Source organism: Notolepis coatsorum, assembly GCF_963971535.1.
Source record: "Notolepis coatsorum genome assembly, chromosome: 19".
Classification (NCBI taxonomy): Eukaryota; Metazoa; Chordata; class Actinopteri; order Aulopiformes; family Paralepididae; genus Notolepis; species Notolepis coatsorum.
The window spans coordinates 33,429,064-33,450,851 of record NC_140183.1 but is presented as its reverse complement, the minus strand read 5'-3'; the positions used below and the strand labels follow the sequence as shown (position 1 = coordinate 33,450,851).

At 40.3% G+C, this 21,788-nt stretch overlaps 1 protein-coding gene across 1 annotated transcript in view; it reads left to right on the top strand.

The window, feature by feature from the left end:
* LOC311246201 (transcriptional repressor p66-beta-like) overlaps positions 1–21,788 on the top strand; it is a 139,451-nt gene that overhangs the window by 296 nt on the left and 117,367 nt on the right. The window lies entirely within an intron of this gene.

Sequence of the window (21,788 nt, the reverse complement as noted above, 5' to 3'; positions counted from 1 at the left end):
AGGATAGATATACCGCTCCGGAGCAGTTATTTTTAGTTAAAAAAAAAAAAAATGAAAATATAACATTTCATAATATATCCAGTTTACGGGATATAACAATGCGTTTTAACGTCACATGTTTACATTGTTTTAATACATATTCTGATAATGATACATGGAGCGGAATCCGCTTATTGTTTAATCGCGAGTCCCTTGAGGTTATAACCTACACGTCTTCACAACGAACATGTCAATAAAAACCGCCATCCTGGCTCAAATACTTTGTTTTTGTTTTAATCTCGTGCATTGGATAATAACAAGAAGTGTTAGTGTAGTTTTTAATCCCGACTGTGACATTTTTTTGGAGTGAACTGCGGAGGTATACAGAGTCGCGGCCGTTGGAAGTAAATGTGTGCAGATGTCATACAATAAAATGAATTCAAAATGCATCATCAGCCATTTACGTAAGTGAAGACGTGGTTCACCCTCCTCAACTTGTTTCATATGCATGCAAATGGCCACCCTGGCTCTGCGATGACAAGTGGTAGACTATTGCATGAACTACTGAAGCGAGGAAACGAGCGTTCCTGATCCCAGAGTAACACAAAAACACCGGATAGAGAGCAGCGATGTTATGCTTTCGTTGATATATCACATTTGTTTGCCTTTTGTTTCTGAAAACGACATTATCCCCCCGCAAGCCCATTCCTTGGATTAAGATAATAATAATAATAATAATAATAATAATAAAAAAGTTGTTTCTATAGAAAGGTCATCTCTCACAGTAGACTAAGTTCATGAACTTGAACTTGAACTCTCGTTTTGTTACATTCTCTCAGTCTGAGACAATGACTCTTGCAGAGGTAGTGCGCCATTCTTTCCAGGAATAAAAAAAGAAAAAGAAAAAAAATCAACTGGGACCCACAATAGAACTTTAAATTGAGGAATGACAAGGTTTAGTCCAGCAGTGCTGGTTATCATGGTTCCTTGAGAAGAAGGCTAGTTTAATGTCACTGTGGTTTCATTCACCAATGAGAATGTATAACTTCCTAGTATTTTGGTGACACTCATTTTTGTTATCTCCCAGCCCACAGCAGAGATCCATAGTCAAGCGATGCAATTCTGCAGTAAAACCATATCTAAGAACAAAACATCCTCTCCTACGGGGAACACAATCAAATGGGGCATTTATGCCCTATTACTTTTAGGGGTCCCTGACATGATACAGTTTGGGAAACTTGGTTAAATAGATACAATAGTAATAGTAGACAGTATAAATCATGCTTTTTTTGTATCATTATCAATTATCAATAGGCCTGGTATCCATAGAGTACTAAACAGACAGTGATGTCCTTTTCTCAACAGTCCATGCTGTTCTTCATACTGGACACCCTACTCCTCCTTAATTAGCCACAAAATGAATGTAAAGTTAATGGGGCCACAAAAATAATGTCAAGTTAACAGGGGCCACTGTAAAAAAGCTCTTTACCATGTACCATTTACCATCATACAAAAAAAGTAGCTTTTAGCGTTTTATTTCAGGGCTTGTCCAGATTGACGTGTGGCCCCATTGACTTTACATTCATTTTGTGGCTAACTAGCCGGGGGCACAGGTTTCCGGTATGAGGAGCAGCATGGACTATGCTGAGAGAGGACAACATCACTGGTGGGTAGGGAATAGGGCCTGTGGTCCAGGAGTCTGAGCCTACCCTTTAAACAGTGGTCTCCCTATGACCCATGCTTGTATGTAGCCGATAGCCATGTATGCACACATGGCATACTATGCTTCGCCTTGTTTGACCAATGAAAATGGCTAACCTTTGACCTAGTATGTGATATTAAAGGGGAATACCGTTCAATAACAAACAGGGAAATCCTATGGTCTTCAGTCTGGGACAGTCCAGTCATTATTAGTTAGTCGTCATGTGATGTCATTGGGATGCACAGCTTAAAGCAGCTTTATTGGCAATGAATGGGACATTATCTTTTTCTAGGCGTAGAATGTTTGTGTGCACTGTTGCTCCCCACAGTTTTATTGTGTCGTGTGAGTTCAGTCGGTTCTGCTATAGAAAATGTCATGATACCCCCAGGAAAGCATCCTTGATATGATGTCCAAGTCTCTTTCTCAACGGAACCTCCGTTACTGTGGCTCAACATGCACCAGCTAACATGTAATAAGTTAATAACACATTAAACGACCAGTGTGACATCATGTAATAACACATTAAACGACCAGTGTGACATCATGTAATAACACATGGAACAACCAGTGTGACATCATGTAATAACACATTAAAGAGTAATGTGACATCATGTAATAACACATGGAACGACCAGTGTGACATGTAATAATAACACATGGAACGACCAGTGTGACATCATGTATTAACACATTAAACGACCAGTGTGACATCATGTAATAACACATGGAACGACCAGTGTGACATCATGTATTAACACATTAAACGACCAGTGTGACATCATGTAATAACACATGGAACGACCAGTGTGACATCATGTATTAACACATTAAACGACCAGTGTGACATCATGTAATAACACATGGAACGACCAGTGTGACATCATGTAATAAGTAACACATGGAACAACTAGTGTGACATTTAAGCAATAGCTCACGACAGGCCATGGTATATGGTTATTATATCATAGTTAAGGCGTAGTTTGGCCCGGCCTGAAGTGAGCTATTGCTTTTCTAAAACGGTTACCAAGTAGGCTATGACAATATAAAAGTAAGACACACTTCAATTAAAATGTTTTAATAGTAAATAATAATGTTCAAAATGAAATGGGCCCTCCTGGCTGCCTGCTATGCAACACACACACTAACAACTAGCTGACATAATTTTCTTCATAGTTGGGCTGATATGCCAACTATTTACCAAGGCCGACCTCTGTCTTAATGTACGTCCTAGGACCATTATTATAAAATTTTTATATTTTTTTTCAGGTGAGAATGTACCCATTTAGATTCCAAATATGTAGTCAGTTCGTCCAAATAATGCCTGTTTGGAAACTTGCTCCAACGTTTTTGGAGATTGAGCGGCTGCAACAGGACTGGGGTTGACGCCCAGTTTAACTGGGAATCCCTGTTCAACGTGAGTTTATTAACTAACGTAACCGATCGTCCTGCTATATATTCCTGTATATATATATCATGTCATTCATCAGTCTCCCCAGTTAGTAGCTAGATTAATTAATTTAGTGGAATCAAATAAACTGGATAAAATCATCACTTTATCCGTCTGATTCAGATGATGATAACGGACATTTTGAGCCACTCTTGGTCCATATATGGGCATACGTGCATGCCGTGACACAAGGGCTTCCCCAATCTTGGCACCAAGAAGATTCCTCCTTTTTAACTCGGCATGCATGAGTCCCAGTCTCCTCCGTAGACCAGTCTAATTTAGCAGCCTAACATTTTCTTTCCTCAGACACGGAGTGATACTGACTTGTGAAAAGGAATTAGAATCATAGCTGTGTGTATATGCTCATTATACCATGGATATGGGAGAATGTGGTCAGTGTTTACTTATTAAAGGGGCCCTTCACCAAAGAAACAATGCTCATTTATTTTTCACATAATCTCACACATCCAAAACAGTTTTGCAAACGTTATTTAGTTGGACAGTTATTGAGAGTAAATGAGTTTGAATATGGCCACCAGTGACAGTGAATCATGTTGTGTTAATTACAGCTCCATGAAATGATAAGGTAGCAGTCCCTATAAAACAAGTCTAAGGTATTGTTTTATTTAATTTTTTATTATTACATAATTTCATGGAGCTGTAATTAACACAACACAAGGATTCAATGTCCCCGATGACATCACTGGTGGCCATATTCATTATTCAAAGTTAAACTAATTTACTGTCAATAACTGTGCAAAAAAACGATAAAAAAAATCGATTTTTGGATGTGTGTGAGATTATCAGCAAAATAAATCAGCATTTTTTTTGGTGAAGTGCCCCTTTAATTTATAATGGTAATAACATTTGGCATCACATTATATTTGAGATATTTTAGCAGATGCATTATATTTCAGAATTACTTACAATATGTTTAGTGGATATCAGGCCTAGTTATGGAAATAAAAGCACGACTTATAGTCACTACTGCCTACTTCCAATCTAACAACATTTCCCAAACTTTATCAAATCAGGGATATTTATTCAGAAATACAGTAGAATGAGCTCAAATTCAAGAACCACCAACAACACAGTAAGTAGCCAGAATGAAGTATGATACATTTCAAATTCTAGAATAACCAACAACACAGTAAGTAGCCAGAATGAAGAATGATAAAGTTCAAATTCTAGAACCACCAACAAGACAGCAAGTAGCCAGAATGAAGAATGATAAAGTTCAAATTCTAGAATAACCAACAACACAGTAAGTAGTTGTTGTGAACAATGAATGAGCAATGAATGAGCCTTTTTTGGGAATGGAACCCCTAACCCTGTCAATGTTAGTGCCAAGCACTCTACTCATTGAGCTGTGCAGGACCAGAAAGCGTCCAGTCAGTAGCCTGAGAATAAGAAGCTTCAAATACAAGTAAATAAATAAAAGTAACATGCGATGAATAAGTACAAGGACAACGAGGATGTAAAATAAAGTATTTATAAATGTGTTACTATTCGTAAAGGCCCACAATCTATATAATTGCCATTTAAAAAAAATAAATTCAATACTTATTTTTTCTTTTCTTTTTTATTGTTATTTTTTCCCCTCACAATGATGAATGGGTAGCATTTGCGCGTGGTTACAGATTCCATTAACCTTGCTGCAGCCACGTAAGCATCCCGGTGACCTCTCCCTTTCAGGTGCTGCGGTGTGGTTGACCTTGTCCCTTTGAGCTCCATTGTCCTGACCGTGTAGCAGGTTAGGGTTAGAGGTCAGCGGATGGAGAGATGATTTGAAGGGGAAGGAGAGCTCTGTAACAATACACCACATACAACACCGGTGGAAACATAAAGGACATACGTACAAAAAGAAAAGAAAAATGTACAGACAGTACACAACTCCATATACCCTAGACTGACCTTTGTGTTTTTATCAGCTGCGTATTGGTGAAGATTATCGGGTCAAGGTGTTCTGTCCTCTAGTGACCTGTACCTTCTCCCAGAGGGGAGGTGGAGAGCAGGGTGGAGAGGATCATGCGTGGTCTTGTGTGTGCATGTTTGGGGGGGGGGGGGGTTGCAGCCTAAGCCTATGATCTTTGCTGGTTATAATTATGTAATTCTATAATTTTCTTTATTGTGTGCTTAGATGTGTTTCCATATCAGACCATAATGGACAGTGGCAGGATGCTCTGGATCATGACTGTAGAATTGGACCAGTAGACTGACTGTGTATTATGATGATGGTTGTGATGGTGGTTGTGATGGTGGTGGTTGTGATGGTAGATAGAAGGGGGAGGACATGCAACAAATGTCCTGGGCCAGATTCGAACCCAGGACATTGCGATTACACGGTATGTGTCCTATAGTTGTGCGCCACCAGGACGCCCCTGACGGGTTGAACAAACCTGAACGTTATTGCCATAAAATACAACTTATATAGTTTCTTTACCTTTCTGTGAACGTCTAGGGAAAAAAACAGTAGATTTCATTCACGCTATTTGCTGCCCTGTAACAGGCGCCTAGTGGTACTAAATCCAGATTTATCTCTGACATTGGGAAGAGAGGAGATTTGGCCCGATCCATAGATGTATGACTTGACCATAATAAGGTCATTTATAGGCCTGATATTCTATATTCATATTTCAAATTGCATGTGTCCGGATGGCAGAATTCAGTACTGTATCTACAAAACCCCCTGTAAATCATCTGCCCTTTATTCATTTGCTTAGATTTTTAGTACCCTTGATGTCAAGAAGATGCAGAGAGAAATTTTCACACCTGGCATGGTGTTATTCACCGTCAAAGATGGAAACAATTTATATATAATAATTATTTATATTCTCCTTTGGTTCATTACAATCTCAAGCATATTAACAGACACAATATTTCTGACACTGTGAATACATTCCCTGAGGTCCATAGATGTCCCTAGATCCCAAGAACATGCAAATGGACCTTTTAGAAGTGGAGTAATCTTCCATTTGATTGGGTATGTACTTTTAGGAGAATTTTCTGAAAATATGGCTAGGGTTTAAGAGGTTAAGAATGTGTGTACAACAAAATCAGATTATTTATTCAATATGTGCATTTCCTCACTTGACCTGTTTAGCGATATCTCCAAAAACCACCCCAAGCGAGCGTGAAAACCTTTTTCTGCGTAATTGAGGATGTTTTATTTCATTTAGCAGTTTCCATTAAGCATTTCCAATGCAATACTTAAAATACATTGATGGAAACACAGCTACTGAAAATACCATGACCGTACGGGAGTTTCACCCCTGCTGTGATGAGAGCTTTACCATGACCGTACGGAGAGTTTCACCTAGGGCTGGGCGATATGGCCAAAAATGTTATCACGATACAATTTTCATATCATTTGATATAGATAATTATCAATTTTTATTAGTAAGAAAAAGATACTTTTTTAAAATTATTATTATTTAAACAACAAATGTATGTTTATTTTGCAGCCATTTTTCTCGTTGCCGCCATCTTTAGTGTTACAGCCCCTCACACTCCAGTTCTCAGGCTGCAGCTGGTTTGAAAGCGAAAGTACCTGTGGCTCCAGGGGAGTTGAATAGTTCTGGCTCTGCTAGTTTCTTTTCTATCTTTTGGTGCTTTTTTGGTGTACAAACCACCGCACCATGACTCGCGACTGGAGACTAGCTCTGCTAGCACACATAGCCTACTGTGTACAGATGGTTTCAAACTGTATTTTAAATTAGAAAGCAAGCTAAATAAATGGTCAAGAGAAAAATAAATCTCAATTTGGTCAGTATTGTCATTTGGACAAGCAAAGCCATTACTTTAAGTTGCAGGCAAGAAAGACAAGTCTGTCCACTGTCTCTGGTATTAACACACCCGGGCCCATTCACGTATATATGATTGGGAGCCAGCACTTGATGGCCAATCACGTGTATATATACTAGGGGTGTAACGGTACACAGAAGCCACGGTTCGGTACGTACCTCGGTATTGGGGTCACGGTTCGGTACAAGTTCGGTAAACAGAAAAAAAATATTTATAATTATTATTAATATAATAATTCTTAAAAAAAAAATGTAATTACATTTATATATTATATTTATGATAATTATTATTATTAAATAGAATAATTTTCTATAGGCTTGCCGTGGTAGTCAGTGATACTGGTGTCATTCTGTGTTCAGGCATCCAGAGTAAATTAATTGCTAGTGCCCCTTTAACAACTTATAGGCTTGCTAAGTTTCAGTTTCACTTCTAGAGAGGATTTAACTTCACGTGAAGCCGAGACTGAAGACTAGAGAACAGATGACATGTTACACAACAATGGCAGAGGATTATTTGGATTTAAACACAATAGCAGTTCAACTGGAGAGGAGCTCAGATGATCAGTCCAAAAAAGTATGTTTCTTTTTTTTATTTGATCAGCGTGAGTCTGGCGGGGGAGAATGTTGTTGTTGTTTGTTGGCGACGCATGTGTGTTGGCGATGCGCGGCGTGTGTGTGTGTTGGCGATGTGCGGCGTGTGTGTGTGTTGGCGATGTGCGGCGTGTGTGTCTTTCCATTGGTTTCATTTGGTTAACATTATCGGGCGAACAAGAAAACGAAAAAAACTGTACAATTGTAATGACCCTGCAGCTGTTCTTCTAATGTAAATGTGCCTTTCTCCGTGCACTTTCGCTCGCTCTGAAGTCAGACTCTGTGTGCCCGGCCACACGCGCTGTTCTCGCACGGACCTCGCGAGTGCCTGCATGCGCGACTGGTATGCTTGCGCTGTCACGTATTCGTCGTATGGCTGCACATACCGCACCGTGACGGCCGTACCGTAAATTCGCGGGACAAATACACGTACCGTTAGACCCCTAATATATACGTTTTGAACTCGTTATTTCTTTTATTCGCTATTGCCATTCATAATTCATCGAGGCACCTTGTGTTCTGAGTGTGTCTGCGATTGCAGACGGTCAATACCGCCCCCTAACGCATTGTGGCCGCTATTGCACTCCATTAGAAACCATGTATTTTTTTTCCTGGGCCGAGCTGAGCCGTGTGGGCAGGGGTTTAAATACTCCGGCGAGGTAACCTGTTACAACGATACATCTACGAGGCTGCCCCCCCCCCACCCCCCCCTCCTTCATATGCAATGCTGGAGAATGTGGCACGGACCTCCGCGACCAGTACTTCAAATGGCGATCAGATAATTGGATTCTTTTTTTTTGCATTACATCAGAGACAAGGTAAGAACACTATATATCAAATCTTGCGTTGATCTGATATTTCTTTCTCCCACGATTGAAGCCATGTGTGTATGTGTGTGCCGTTGGTGGCAGGGGGGTGGGGGCGCGCCGGTCTAAACCACATTTAATTCTTGCATGAGGAGACATCATAACGATAATCTAACGTTGATTTCAGGATGATTAGATAATCAGGCGAAAAATGACAATGTGATAAGTGGATTTCACTAAAACGCTATTATCGCATCTTTTCCTGGGATTACTCAGAAGAAGCACCCAAACTATACTCATATTGAAAACGGTATAAAACCGAAATGTACGGATGAAAAAACAATCTGTTTTGTGCATGTTGACTGGAAGCAACTCACTGACAATCGACGGGTGTATTAGATCCATAGCTATAATATTTAATATATTTTAAGCACTCGCAAGTGAACAAAAGCGCCCCATTGAACCGTTCTACCCAGAAGGTAAACGGCAACCCCTGGCCGTGAATGTGTTAAAGCTGCCCTGTTCCTGTTGCAGGTCACAATACAAATAAATAACTTTTTATAATTTTTTTATTATCGATATCATTTTTATTATCGATAGTTATCAATTATTAAAATATATCGCGATAATTATCGTTTTATCGCCCAGCCCTTGTTTCACCCTGCTGTGATGAGAGCTCTTGGAACACATGACCGTACGGAGAGTTTCACCCTGCTGTGATGAGAGCTCTACCATGACCGTACGGAGAGTTTCACCCTGCTGTGATGAGAGCTCTTGGAACACATGACCGTACGGAGAGTTTCACCCTGCTGTGATGAGAGCTCTACCATGACCGTACGGAGAGTTTCACCCTGCTGTGATGAGAGCTCTTGGAACACAGAATTGGTTCAGGGATTCCCTTTTCATACCAATGACTCAAACAGCAACCTGAACGCTTCAAATATGTAGGCTAAATAAAGTACCAATCCACCACAGGAGAGAAGGTAGGCTACATAATTTACGTTATGTTATTGCCATAAATAAGTAAGTGTTGTATCGAAAATGTAACATCTGTACATATTACAAATATGTACATATATTATATATATTTATTTTTTACTTTCTATGTTTTCAGAAAACCTTTAAGGTCCCCTGCTGGAGATCGAACCCTAACCTTAACCCTAACTTTATGTCTTAAGTTAACCATAACTGTTAAGTGTTAAAACTAACCATAACTCTTAACTATGAGCATGGTTATAGATACACTGAGAGCACTCGCCTGGCTTCTGGACAATACAATATGTAAATATATTACTTATGGCTATAACATACATTATGTGCCTTTTTTCCTGTGGTTGATTATATACTTAAATATAATCAAAAAAAAATAAAAAGGTCTATAAATAGACCTACATGAGACCACACCACAGATCCTCATTTGGTCAGATGCTGTCCCAAGGAACCCACAGCTGTGTGGATCTGTGTCGTCTGATATGATTTAGTCCAGACGTACATAGCCTAGTTGTTTGTGTCGTTAGGTGGGGAGTAGGATTGGGACAATGCTGACAGTCATTGACCGCTGAGCCCAACATCCTGATTTAAAAGCCCCCCCTCTTCTTTTTCTTCCCGTCCACACTTGGGTGGAAAACGAGAGAAAGAACAAAAAATGTAACTATCTTCGTAAAACATGTACAGTAAGTTAAGTGTCGCATTTGGCCGCCATCACTGGAATGGTCTCTCCGACATAGTAAAGAAAATGACCCAGGGGCGTGGAGATAACAGACCTGGAACATGGCGTGGTACCGCCTGGTTCGGCTGCTTGAGCGTTCCAGGTGTCTGAGCTGAAAGCGGACACCGCTTGCCTGTTTTGGAGCCCCCAGAAACATCATGAATCACTTTGGAGAGGTGTACGGCACCTGAGCTGTGTGTTCACGTATCTCAGGCTAGGAACGTCTGGTTTACAGTCCGACGACGCTGGGATAGGCAGGCCAGATTGTAGATGGTGGCTGGCACCGTTTTCTTCTAAATAAAGAAGTGTACCACACTACAAAGGGTTAACGCTTTCACTACCACACTACAGAAGGTTAACACTTTCACTACCACACTACAAAGGGTTAACACTTTCACTACCACACTACAAAGGGTTAACACTTTCACTACCACACTACAGAAGGTTAACCTTTCACTACCACACTACAGAAGGTTAACCTTTCACTACCACACAAAGAGTTAACCTTTCACTACCACACTACAGAAGGTTAACCCTTTCACTACCACACTACAGAAGGTTAACCTTTCACTACCACACAAAGAGTTAACCTTTCACTCTACCACACTACAGAAGGTTAACCCTTTCACTACCACACTACAAAGGGTTAACACTTTCACTACCACACTACAAAGGGTTAACACTTTCACTACCACACTACAGAAGGTTAACCTTTCACTACCACACTACAGAAGGTTAACCTTTCACTACCACACTACAGAAGGTTAACATTTCACTACCACACTACAGACGGTTAACCTTTCACTACCACACTACAGGTTAATCTTTCACTACCACACTACAAATGGTTAGCTCTTTCACTACCACACTACAGAAGGTTAACCTTTCACTACCACACTACAGAAGGTTAACCTTTCACTACCACACTACAAAACGTTAACCTTTCACTACCACACTACAAACTGTTAACCTTAAAAAAGTATTGAGTCTGCTAAAGCTATTCTCCCTCTCTTTTGTGTGTGTGTAAATGTACAATTTTTTTACATGGATTGTATTGTAAATTGTATGTAATGATAAACAAAGTCATAGTAACTGGTGGATGTATTATTTCAAGATAATAAAGTAGCTATAATGAGTCAATAAATAAAAAGCAGTAATGGCATGTATGTTACTCACCCTACTCATGTACAGTAGGCATCCACACTACACAGCGTTTAGACATAAATAAACTTCGTTCATGGCTCATCTCCTACTCTGGGTGTCAGAGAGGCAACTACCCATGTGACCTAAGGATAGTAGTACTGCACTTGAAAAACACATCAATAATCTTGAATAATAATCATGAACCACCAAAGGTTTGAGAACCACTGGGTTAACCTTATGTAGTGTGGTACTGACAGGGTTAACCTTCAGTAGTGTGGTAGTGAAAGTGTTAACGTATGTAGTGTGGTAGTGAAAGGGTTAACCTTATGTAGTGTGGTAGTGAAATGGGTAACTTATGTAGTGTGGTAGTGAAAGGGTTAACCTTCTGTAGTGGTAGTGAAAGGTTAACCTTCTGTAGTGTGGTAGTGAAAGGTTAACTTTCTGTAGTGGTAATGTCAGTGAAAGATTAACCTAGAGCCATATGGAATCCGCGATCACGGAATCGCGGACGGAATCACGGAATTGAGCAATAAAAATGGAATCAACTAAAAAAAAAAAAAAAAAAACGTTTTTTTTTTTTTTTTTTTTTATGTTGTGGGACTTGTACAGCACTTTGTTCAACTTTGTCTGTGCTGTAAAGTTTAAACCTTTTTAAATCTTAGACAAACAAAACACTTTGCTTTCATGAAATATTGTAAGCCGTCATTTGAGGCTTTATAAAAGCAGCACAATGAACACAAATCTGTCAGTGCCGAGTCCGACCTCATCTTAAATAACAAACAGCATTGCTTGTTGTAATTAACAAAGAGTTGATTTTGCAAAAATATATATATATTATTATTATATTTTTTTAATAATCAAATTTTATTTTCATATTCGAATCCCATGCCCATCGAACGAAGCTTCGAAGTATTTAAGACAGCCCTATTAAATGGACTGTTATATCTTATTAAATTGTGGGCATTTATTCATTCCCACTTATTAGACACTATTTCTGATGGTAAAATGAGCGTACAAAGCAAAATACAGAATTCTGAAATATTAAAACGGAAAAAACGGAATTTGAAGAAAAAAAATTGAATTTGGAAAAAAATATAACTGATTTCATATGGCTCTAGATTAACCTTCTGTAGTGTGCTAGTGAAAGGGTTAACCTTCTGTAGTGTGGTAGTGAAAGGGTTAACCGTCTGTAGTGTGGTAGTGAAAGGGTTAACCGTCTGTAGTGGTAGTCCTATACTTGGGATCTTTCACCGCCAGTCTCATTGGCGAACGGTAAGAGGACGCTTAACGTTATTTTCTGCCCAATTGTTTATTCATTTCACTGCAAACCGATCTGATCAATATATCACCCATACTACATAAAGCATTTACTGACTATCACGGAATTATAAACGACCCCCCCCCCTTTCCTCCGTGCATGATGACGCATAACGTATAGGATCATATACAGTTGCATTTTTTAATATAGCGTGTATCGGTAATAAACGGCAATCGATAATCTATATCGTTTAGGCCTATAACTCACGTTCTAGGAATTACTGCAGAAAATTATAAAAACATACTTATATTCTAGAAGGTATGAATGTTTGAATGAAAAAGTATAACGTTCCTACAGTACATCCTGAACGATAGATAATCGATGTTGAATGGGCCATAGTAATGTCAATTTAGCAATACAATTTAAAAAGTTATAGCCCTGCAAAGAAGGTGAACATCTCCATAGGCTTAGAGTGGTGGCACTTGGCAGACTGGCTATATTGATGGATATAAGTAATGGCAGGGAATGTGTTAATATAAACACAAAAAAACAATGTCAACAATGTTTAAATTCCCTGATTGTCAGTTCTTAACACATTCCCTGCCACGCTTCTATCCATCAATGTATGATCACTGCCAGTGCCACCAGTCTAAGCCTATGGAGATGTTCACCTTCTTTGCAGGGCTATAACTTTTTAAATTGTATTGCTAAATTGACATTACTATGGCCCATTCAACATCGATTATCTATCGTTCAGGATGTAGGAACGTTATACTTTTTCATTCATAGATTCATACGAAAATACCGTCTAGAATATAAATATGTTTTTATCGTTTTCTGCAGTAATTCCTAGAACGTGAGGTATAGGCATAAACGCATATATAGATGATCAACTGCCGTTTGTTGCCGATACACGTTATATTAAACATTTCAACTGTACATGATCCTAAACGTTATGACTGATAATGCGCGGATGAACATTTCAAACTGGAAATGGTAACAACAGATGAGGTACTCAAAAAACTGAGTGCCCTCCAACCTAACAAGGCCACTGGCCATGACAACATCCCCTCCAAATTCCTCAGAGACTCAGCAGCCGCCATCACACACATAATAAACCTCTCCATAAAACAGGGACACGTCCCCAAGGACTTCAAAATTGCGAGAGTAACACCCCTGCACAAAAAAGGCATGAAATTAGACCCTGGCAACTACCGCCCTGTTTCTATCCTTACCTCCATCTCGAAAGTCATGGAAAAAATTGTATACAAACGGGTCGAAAAATACCTTGCGGAAAAAAATCGAATCTACGAATTCCAATCTGGCTTCAGAACATCCCACTCCACTGACACATGCCTTCTCTATTTAAACGACCACATCAAACAAGAGGTGGACGCGAGCAAATACTGCGGCATGGTCATGCTGGACCTACAAAAGGCCTTCGACTCTGTCAATCACACCATTCTGATTGACAAGCTAAAAGCAATTGGTTTTGATAGTTTATCAGTGAGCTGGATGCAATCCTACCTGGAGGGGAGAGAGCAGATGGTGGAGGTAAGTAGGGCTGCAACTAATGACTAATTTTGGTAGTCGACTAATCTGTTGATTATTTTCTCGATTAGTCGACTAATCGAAAACCAATTATGTAAACAAAAAAATATATATATAATTTTTTTTTTTTTCTTTTTTTTAACTACCTATCTTTATGAAAGTGGATTCTCAGCTCTGGTCCAGCTGAAGACAGAGCAGAGGAACAGATTAGACATTGAGCATGACCTCAGAGTTGCTTGTCTACCATCACCCCAGACTTTGAGACTCTTGTCAGGACCAAACAACAACATCATAACATGATGATCAGATGATCCCATAGCAAATTAAAATAATGACCCATGAAACATTTGAATTTGGATCTTAAGCCACTTTAAATGAAAATGTATTTGAAGAACAATACAGCAATCACTCATAACAAGATAAATAAATAAAATAATACAAATTAAAGTGGAAGTGTACTTTAAATAACAAAAAAAATAATAATAAAAAATAAATAACTAGCAGCATCTGCCCCCAGCACCGCGGCTGATGGGGCTGTAACTTGGTCCAGGACCAGGAGGGTGACGTGGAACAGCTGTAAGGGGAGAGGGGGATGAGTCAGATCAGACAGACTTCTAGGTCTTTTGTTTGCTGTGTGTGAGAGGAGTCCGTGTGTGTATGTGTGTGTGTCTTACTCTGATCGCTGTGTGAGTGAGAGGTGTGTACTGTGTAATTTGTGTATGTGTGTGTGTCTTACTCTGATCGCTGTGTGTGAGTGAGAGGAGTGTGAATGTGTGTGTGTCTTACTCTGATCGCTGTGTGTGAGAGAGAGGAGTGTGTATGTGTGTGTGTCTTACTCTGATCGCTGTGTGTGAGTGAGAGGAGTGTGTGTGTGTGTCTTACTCTGATCGCTGTGTGTGAGTGAGAGGAGTGCGTGTGTAATGTATTGTGTGTCTAGTCTGATCATCATCTCCTGCAGGGGAACAATGTTTTCAATGTCCAAAATTTGCTATGGGATCATCATGTTATGATGTTGTCTGGAACCCTGAGAAGCCACTCTCACAAAGATAGGTAGTTAAAGTTTTTTTTTTTTTTTTTTTTTTTTAATGACTAATCGACGCAACAATTTCTCGTCAACGATTTTTTTATAATCGACGTCGTCGATTATGTCGACTAATCGTTGCAGCCCTAGAGGTAAGCTTGTGTCGTCAGCTTGTGACTGCAACTTGTTCCTGTTTGCGGACGACTCAGCCCTGCTGGTCTCTGACAAGAAACAAGTTACAGGTTGAAAAAACCCTCAGCTCAGAACTAGGCAAAATCTGCATATGGCTCGCTGATAACAAACTATCATTACACATGGGCAAAACAGAGTCCATTCTCTTCGGTTCAAATAACAAACTCAGCAAGACCGACGGCTTCTCAGTTACAGTGGGTGACAATATTGTCACAAGGAAAGAAGATATTACCTACCTGGCAAATCTTCCCTGTGACAAAATGGCATCCAATGTAATAAAAAAAGTCAACCAACGAACACGATTATTGTACCGGATCTCCTCACTGGTATACCCTGAAGACTCTGGCAGGAGCACTCATTCAAGGGTACTACGACTATGCTTGCACCTCATGGTACCAAAGCACCTCAAAGGCGCTAAAAACAAAATTACAAACATCTCAAAACAAACTGGTCAGACTACTGCTTGACCTTACTCCTAGAACCCACCTCACCCCTGCCCACTTTGACAACCTAGGATGGCTTAGAGTAGACGACAGAGTACAGCAACTTGCAATGGCCTGGTCTACAAGATACACTACACGACCAAGGTACCCATGTACATGTCAAAATACTTCCCAAAGGTCAGTGAATACCACGATCACAACACCAGAGGGAGCTCCACAAATCATGTTAAACCAAGATTCGGCTCAAACAAGGGACTAAACACGTTTTGCAATTATGCCACATCAATGTGGAACGCCCTACCCAAAGCTGTAAAGGAATGTGAATCACTACCCACTTTCAAAAACACTCTCAAAAAACACCTACGGGAGACTGCAATTCGAAACTGGCCCCTGTAAATGTCCTAACACAACCCCCCCCCCCCCCCCCCCCCCCCCCAACGTACAGTAAATTACCAAGTATGGTCTTGTCAATATTCCAATGTACAGTTTTGCTTGTTCAGTTGTACAGTGTCCCCCACCCACCCCTCCTACCCAACCCCCCCCCCCCCCCCCCCCCCCCCCCCCCCCCAACCACCTCCAATGTACAGTCATCGTCCCCCACCTACCCAACCTCTTCCAATGTACAGTTTCTACGTCAAATGTATATACTCTCTTTTCTGGACTCTTTTCGTATCACAAACCAGGGTTCGAAATTAACGGGGGCTTGGGGCATAATGCCCTTGAAAATGGACAAAATGCCCTCAAATCAGTTAAGGGGGGCACAAAATGCCCCCGACAGTTTACTAATTATATATATATATTTATCCGGTAATGGCGCGTCTGTGTATCGTACGGTTCAGATGACGCGCAAATAAAAAAAAATCATTTGGCGGAGGTGAGCACTGGCTGCTGCAGCAGCAGCAGCACTGCAGCTGAGCCAGGTGCTAGTCAGTTTGTGTACAAATGGCAAGCACAATCTAAATCAATCTTCATTACGACTTTAAAAACATAGCCATTAACATTACATAGGCATACACACATCTTGCCATAGCGTTAGCAGTTTGTACAACACAACGCACGTTTTAACTATAGAATCAGCCCGCGAGGTAATACAGTCAACGAAATGTTACCGTAGCTACTAGCTAGCAGAGGAGGAAATGGGAGTCTGAGAGGCGGGGTGTTTAAAGACAATGATAGGCGTTTATTCAACATCCAAGAAGGCTAACATACAACTGTGTTTTACTAACTCCAACCGGGACTATTGCCGCTTTCCCACTGCATGCCATCACCTCCTAACGTTACCGGAGCTACCGGAGCTGATAATAACATTGCCTGAGCTGAAGGTGCGTGACACTAAAATGTCCGTGGGGACCCGGCGCCAACCCATAGATAGTTCCAACTCACCGAATTACGTAATCCACCACAGTTGCACTCAATATTTAAATAATGTTAGTCTAAATAAATGTAGACAGATACATAATAATTTCAAGCAGAACACGAATCTTTCCATTAAGAACTGACAATCAGGGAATTTAAACATGGTTGACATTGTTTTTTTGTGTTTATATTAAAGAAAGGAAAGTCTAGTGCTGGCTGAGCATATTGTTTGTTTGCACTAAGTTAATACTACAAATGTAGCCTATATTTTTCAGTCAGTTCGGTCTTTGTGTGCCAAACATTATTTAAGGCTGTAAACACTGTAACACTGTAAACTTTTTTATTTTTTTTTAATAAATGAGAAGCATGTTTAGATTTGAGTGTTAAATTTTTTGTGAACCGTCCCACCCCTACCGTTTATCATAAAAATTCAGTGCCCCCGAAATACAAAAAAAAGTCCCCGAAAATCAATTAAGGGGGGCAAAAAAGCCCTTGAATTTTTTTTTTTATTTCTAACCCTGTCACAAACAGTACTGTATTTGCAAATCTGGTATGTCATAAATGTATAGATGTAGCAGTACTGTCTATCTGTATGTCATGTATGTCATATATGTTATGATATAGTCAAGTTAGACCGCGCTCACTAGTTCTCACACTGGGTGCTGTAATCCCATAAAGTTCAGTATATCAAAAAGCAGGGTAGCCGGACCAGCACTCACAGGTTCAATGTTTTTTAATGGCAGCCTGAATAAGACATGTTTCGGACAATGTCCTTCTTCAGTGATATGGCTAGCTAGCATAACATAGCATATATGTTATGATGAATTGAAAATGGGGGACCCTGATGTAAACAAGACGAAAGTCTTTCTCTGGTCTGCATCCCCTTAACAATTGTATGTATTGAGCTGTACTGTACTGTACCCATTCTGCAATCTGTTAATAAAGTTTTCAATCAATCAATCAATCAACGGGGGGGGGGGGGGTCGTTTATAATTCTGTGATCGTCAGTAAATGCTTTATGTCAGGGTTAGAAAAAAAAAAAAAAAATCAAGGGCTTTTTTTGCCCCCCTTAATTGATTTTCGGGGGCTTTTTTTTATTTCGGGGGCACAACATTTTTATAATGAAAATTAACAAAGATTATAAAACATTGTTGACACTTTTTTGTACAGTCTTCGTCCCTATGTTTGATAACGTAATGTTAATGTCTCCATATATAGGGCTCTACGCTAACCTTTTTCCCAAGGAGCACATGTGCTCCTAAATAAAATGTTAATAAATAAAATCTAAATACAAATTTAGGAGCACACAAAGAAATTTAGGAGCACAGTGAAAATTGTTCAAGTAACAGAGTTTATTAACAAACTATTTATTACATGCATATTATACTGTGCATACTAGGGATGGGCGTGAGTAATCGTTACTCGTAGCTATGAGAAACACCGGGGGAAATTAACTTATTTTTTTAACTCGAAATTATTAATTACCGGCGGTCAATGTGTTAAACAGAAGGTTTTGTAGATGCAGTACTGAATTCTGCCATCAGGACACATGCCATTTGAAATATGGTTATAGAATATAGAATATCAGGCCTAAAATGGTTATGCGATTAAAATGCGATTAATTAGTATGTGACATTTTTAAATTGGGCGTAGGGTTGCACGGTATACCGGTATTAGTATAGCACCGCGGTACTAGAGTGTTCGAAATGATACTATACTACGTTTGGAAAAAAAATGTATTTTATTTTTATTTTTAATTTATTCATTTATGCATGTGAATGCCTTCCTATTGGAGCACAGCGCTGCAGTCAGTGGTGACGTTGCGCTAGTTTACCGGAAGCAACCTTCTGGAATGAAGAACAAGATCCTCACTGCGATTAGTTAGTTATCATAACCATCTGCAATCGCAGTGAGTATCTTTATTGATTAACGTTAGCTAGCTAGCACATTTTGCGTAGAATAAACTAGGCTAACGTTAGCTTATATAGCTAGCGAACTATAATTCTAGTTAAAGCTAGCTAGCTAACGTTAATCAATAAAGATCCTCACTGCGATTGCCGATGGTTGTGATAACTAACGTTACGTGCTACAGTAGCTCCTTTCAGTACTGTAGTCATGCCATTGATGCCAACATTCGTTGGACGAGCTATGCTAGCTCTCGTGACTACAGTTCCTTATACGAGCATTAGAAAATGTTAGTAAAGCTAGTAAACACAGCATCCCCTGTTGCCTACCCACAACAGAAATTAATTGATGCACACGTGCATCTAATTTCTATGGCTTAGTCACAAACGTGATTTATACAGAGATATTTGACAATTGCCCATTAATGGGTCATACATACTTTATGAAGACAACGGAAATCTATTTTATTTTTGTTAAACAGCCTACAATATGACAACCTAGTTCTAGATTATGATAGGTTATAATCAGTCTCACTCATCAAAATGTTTTCTAGGTTATTATGGTATCTCAAACTAATTAGGCCCTCTGCTATGACAAATGTATAATAATACAACCACACTTTTTCTACCCCTTGAATTTTTTTTAACTACAGAAGTCTGCTGCATTTGGCTCACAGAGTGACTCAGGGTTCGAAATTAACGGGGGCTTGGGGCAAAATGCCCTCGAAAATTGACCAAATGCCCTCGAAAATCAGTTAAGGGGGGCAATAAAAGCCCCCGACAGTTTACTAATTATATATATAATTATATATATGCTCTACAGTGCGAGCATTTCCCCCGTATTTGCCCCTAATAATGTGTGTGCGCGCGAACCGGAAAAATCATTTACTTGCAGAGTGAAGATTACAAAACAGCTCCGCTGTTAATAGTTAAAAAACTGGACTGAAATTCAGTTTTTGGGTGGAATGCAAAGAGGGAGGGAGGCGGGGCCCGCTGCGTGTTACAGGGTGCTTGAGAGGTGCGAACACAGACAGACAGACAGAGAGCTCTGCTCTGCTTTCAGCAAGCATGCATAGTGCTGTGTAACATTAAGTTACACTGCTATCTTAACGTTAGCAAGCTAAGCATCTGCATAGCGCGACCTGTATAACGTTAAGTAACTTGTGTTCGGCGGGGAAAGACCGTTCCATTTGTAACACAACTCCAAAGAATAACATCCAAATGATCCCGATGCGCATTTCCTTCATTCCACAGCGCTGAGCGCGCAACGTATTTCATTGATCGATCTGACAACAACACAACTTGCCCTCAGGGACAATCATATTTAATCTATTTAGATAGAGTATGTATGTATTATTTACAGATAATTGAAGGTACCTCAAAACATGAAACCAAGCCATGTCACACATCGTGTGTGTGTGTTACTTGAACAATTGTCACTCTGCTCCTACATTTCTGTGTGCTCCTAAATTTGTATTTAGATTTTATTTATTAACATTTTATTTAGGAGCACATGTGCTCCTTGGGAAAAAGGTTAGCGTAGAGCCCTATATATGGAGACATTAACATTACGTTATCAAACATAGGGACGAAGACTGTAAAAAAAAGTGTCAACAATGTTTTATAATCTTTATGTTAATTTTCATTATAAAAATGTTGTGCCCCCGAAATACAAAAGAAAGCCCCCGAAAATCAATTAAGGGGGGCAAAAAAAGCCCTTGAAAAAAAATGTTAATTTCTAACCCTGGAGTGACTCCCCCCACTCAGAAGCAACCTAACCTCCGCTTTTTTTGAGCAGCATATTAAGTACACAAATTAGTCCAAAGATGATAAAAGGATCAACAGGGCAGTCGCAGAGTTCACAACTTCCTCAAACTGAACAGTGACAAGACTGAACTTCTCATCATTGGCACCAAAACCACCCTCACCAGATCCGGACCCAACACACTCACCATCAACGACTCCACCATCACCCCCTCCCCCCTAGTCCGCAACCTTGGTGTCCTCCTTGACCCCACCCTCTCATTTGACCCCCACGTCCGCTCCATCGTGAAAACATCCTACTTTCACCTCCGCAACATCGCAAAAATCCGTCACTGCCTCTCCCCCCCCGCTGCTGAATCCCTCATTCACGCCTTCATCTCCTCCCGCCTGGACTACTGCAACTCCCTCCTCACTGGTATCACCTCCCGCTCCCTCCATAAACTGCAAATGGTCCAAAATTCAGCCGCCCGCCTCCTCACTAACACCCGGTCCCGCGAACACATCACTCCTGTCCTCCACTCCCTCCACTGGCTCCCGATCAAACACCGCATTAACTTTAAAACACTACTCCTCACCTTCAAAGCCCTCCACAGCCTGGCCCCCCCCTACATGACTGATCTCCTTCTCCCCTACCGCCCCACCCGTTCCCTCCGGTCCTCCTCCACTGCCTCCCTCACTGTCCCGACATCCAAGCTTAAAAACTTCGGAGATCGGGCCTTCTCTCGCACTGCACCCCGACTCTGGAACTCCCTCCCACAGTCCATCAGAGACTCCCCTACACTCTCCACCTTCAAAGCTCGCCTCAAAACCCACCTGTTCTCCCTTGCCTTCAACCCCCCCCACCCCTAAACCCCCCCCTCCCCTCCAACCTGATTGATATGTCTCCAGTCTTTTTTTGTGCCATCAGGCTGTCTCCCCCGTTCCCCCCATGGTCTCATGTTCCTTTTGTTTCTGTTTCTTTGTTGTTTTGTTTTTGTTTCTTTGCTTTCGTTTCTTTGTTTGTACCCCTGCTCCCGACTACTGTCAGCGACTTCGGGTTATTGAGAAGCGCTATATAAATTAAATTAATAATTTTATTATTATTATTCATCTGTATGGACCAAGTTCCAATGTATATACA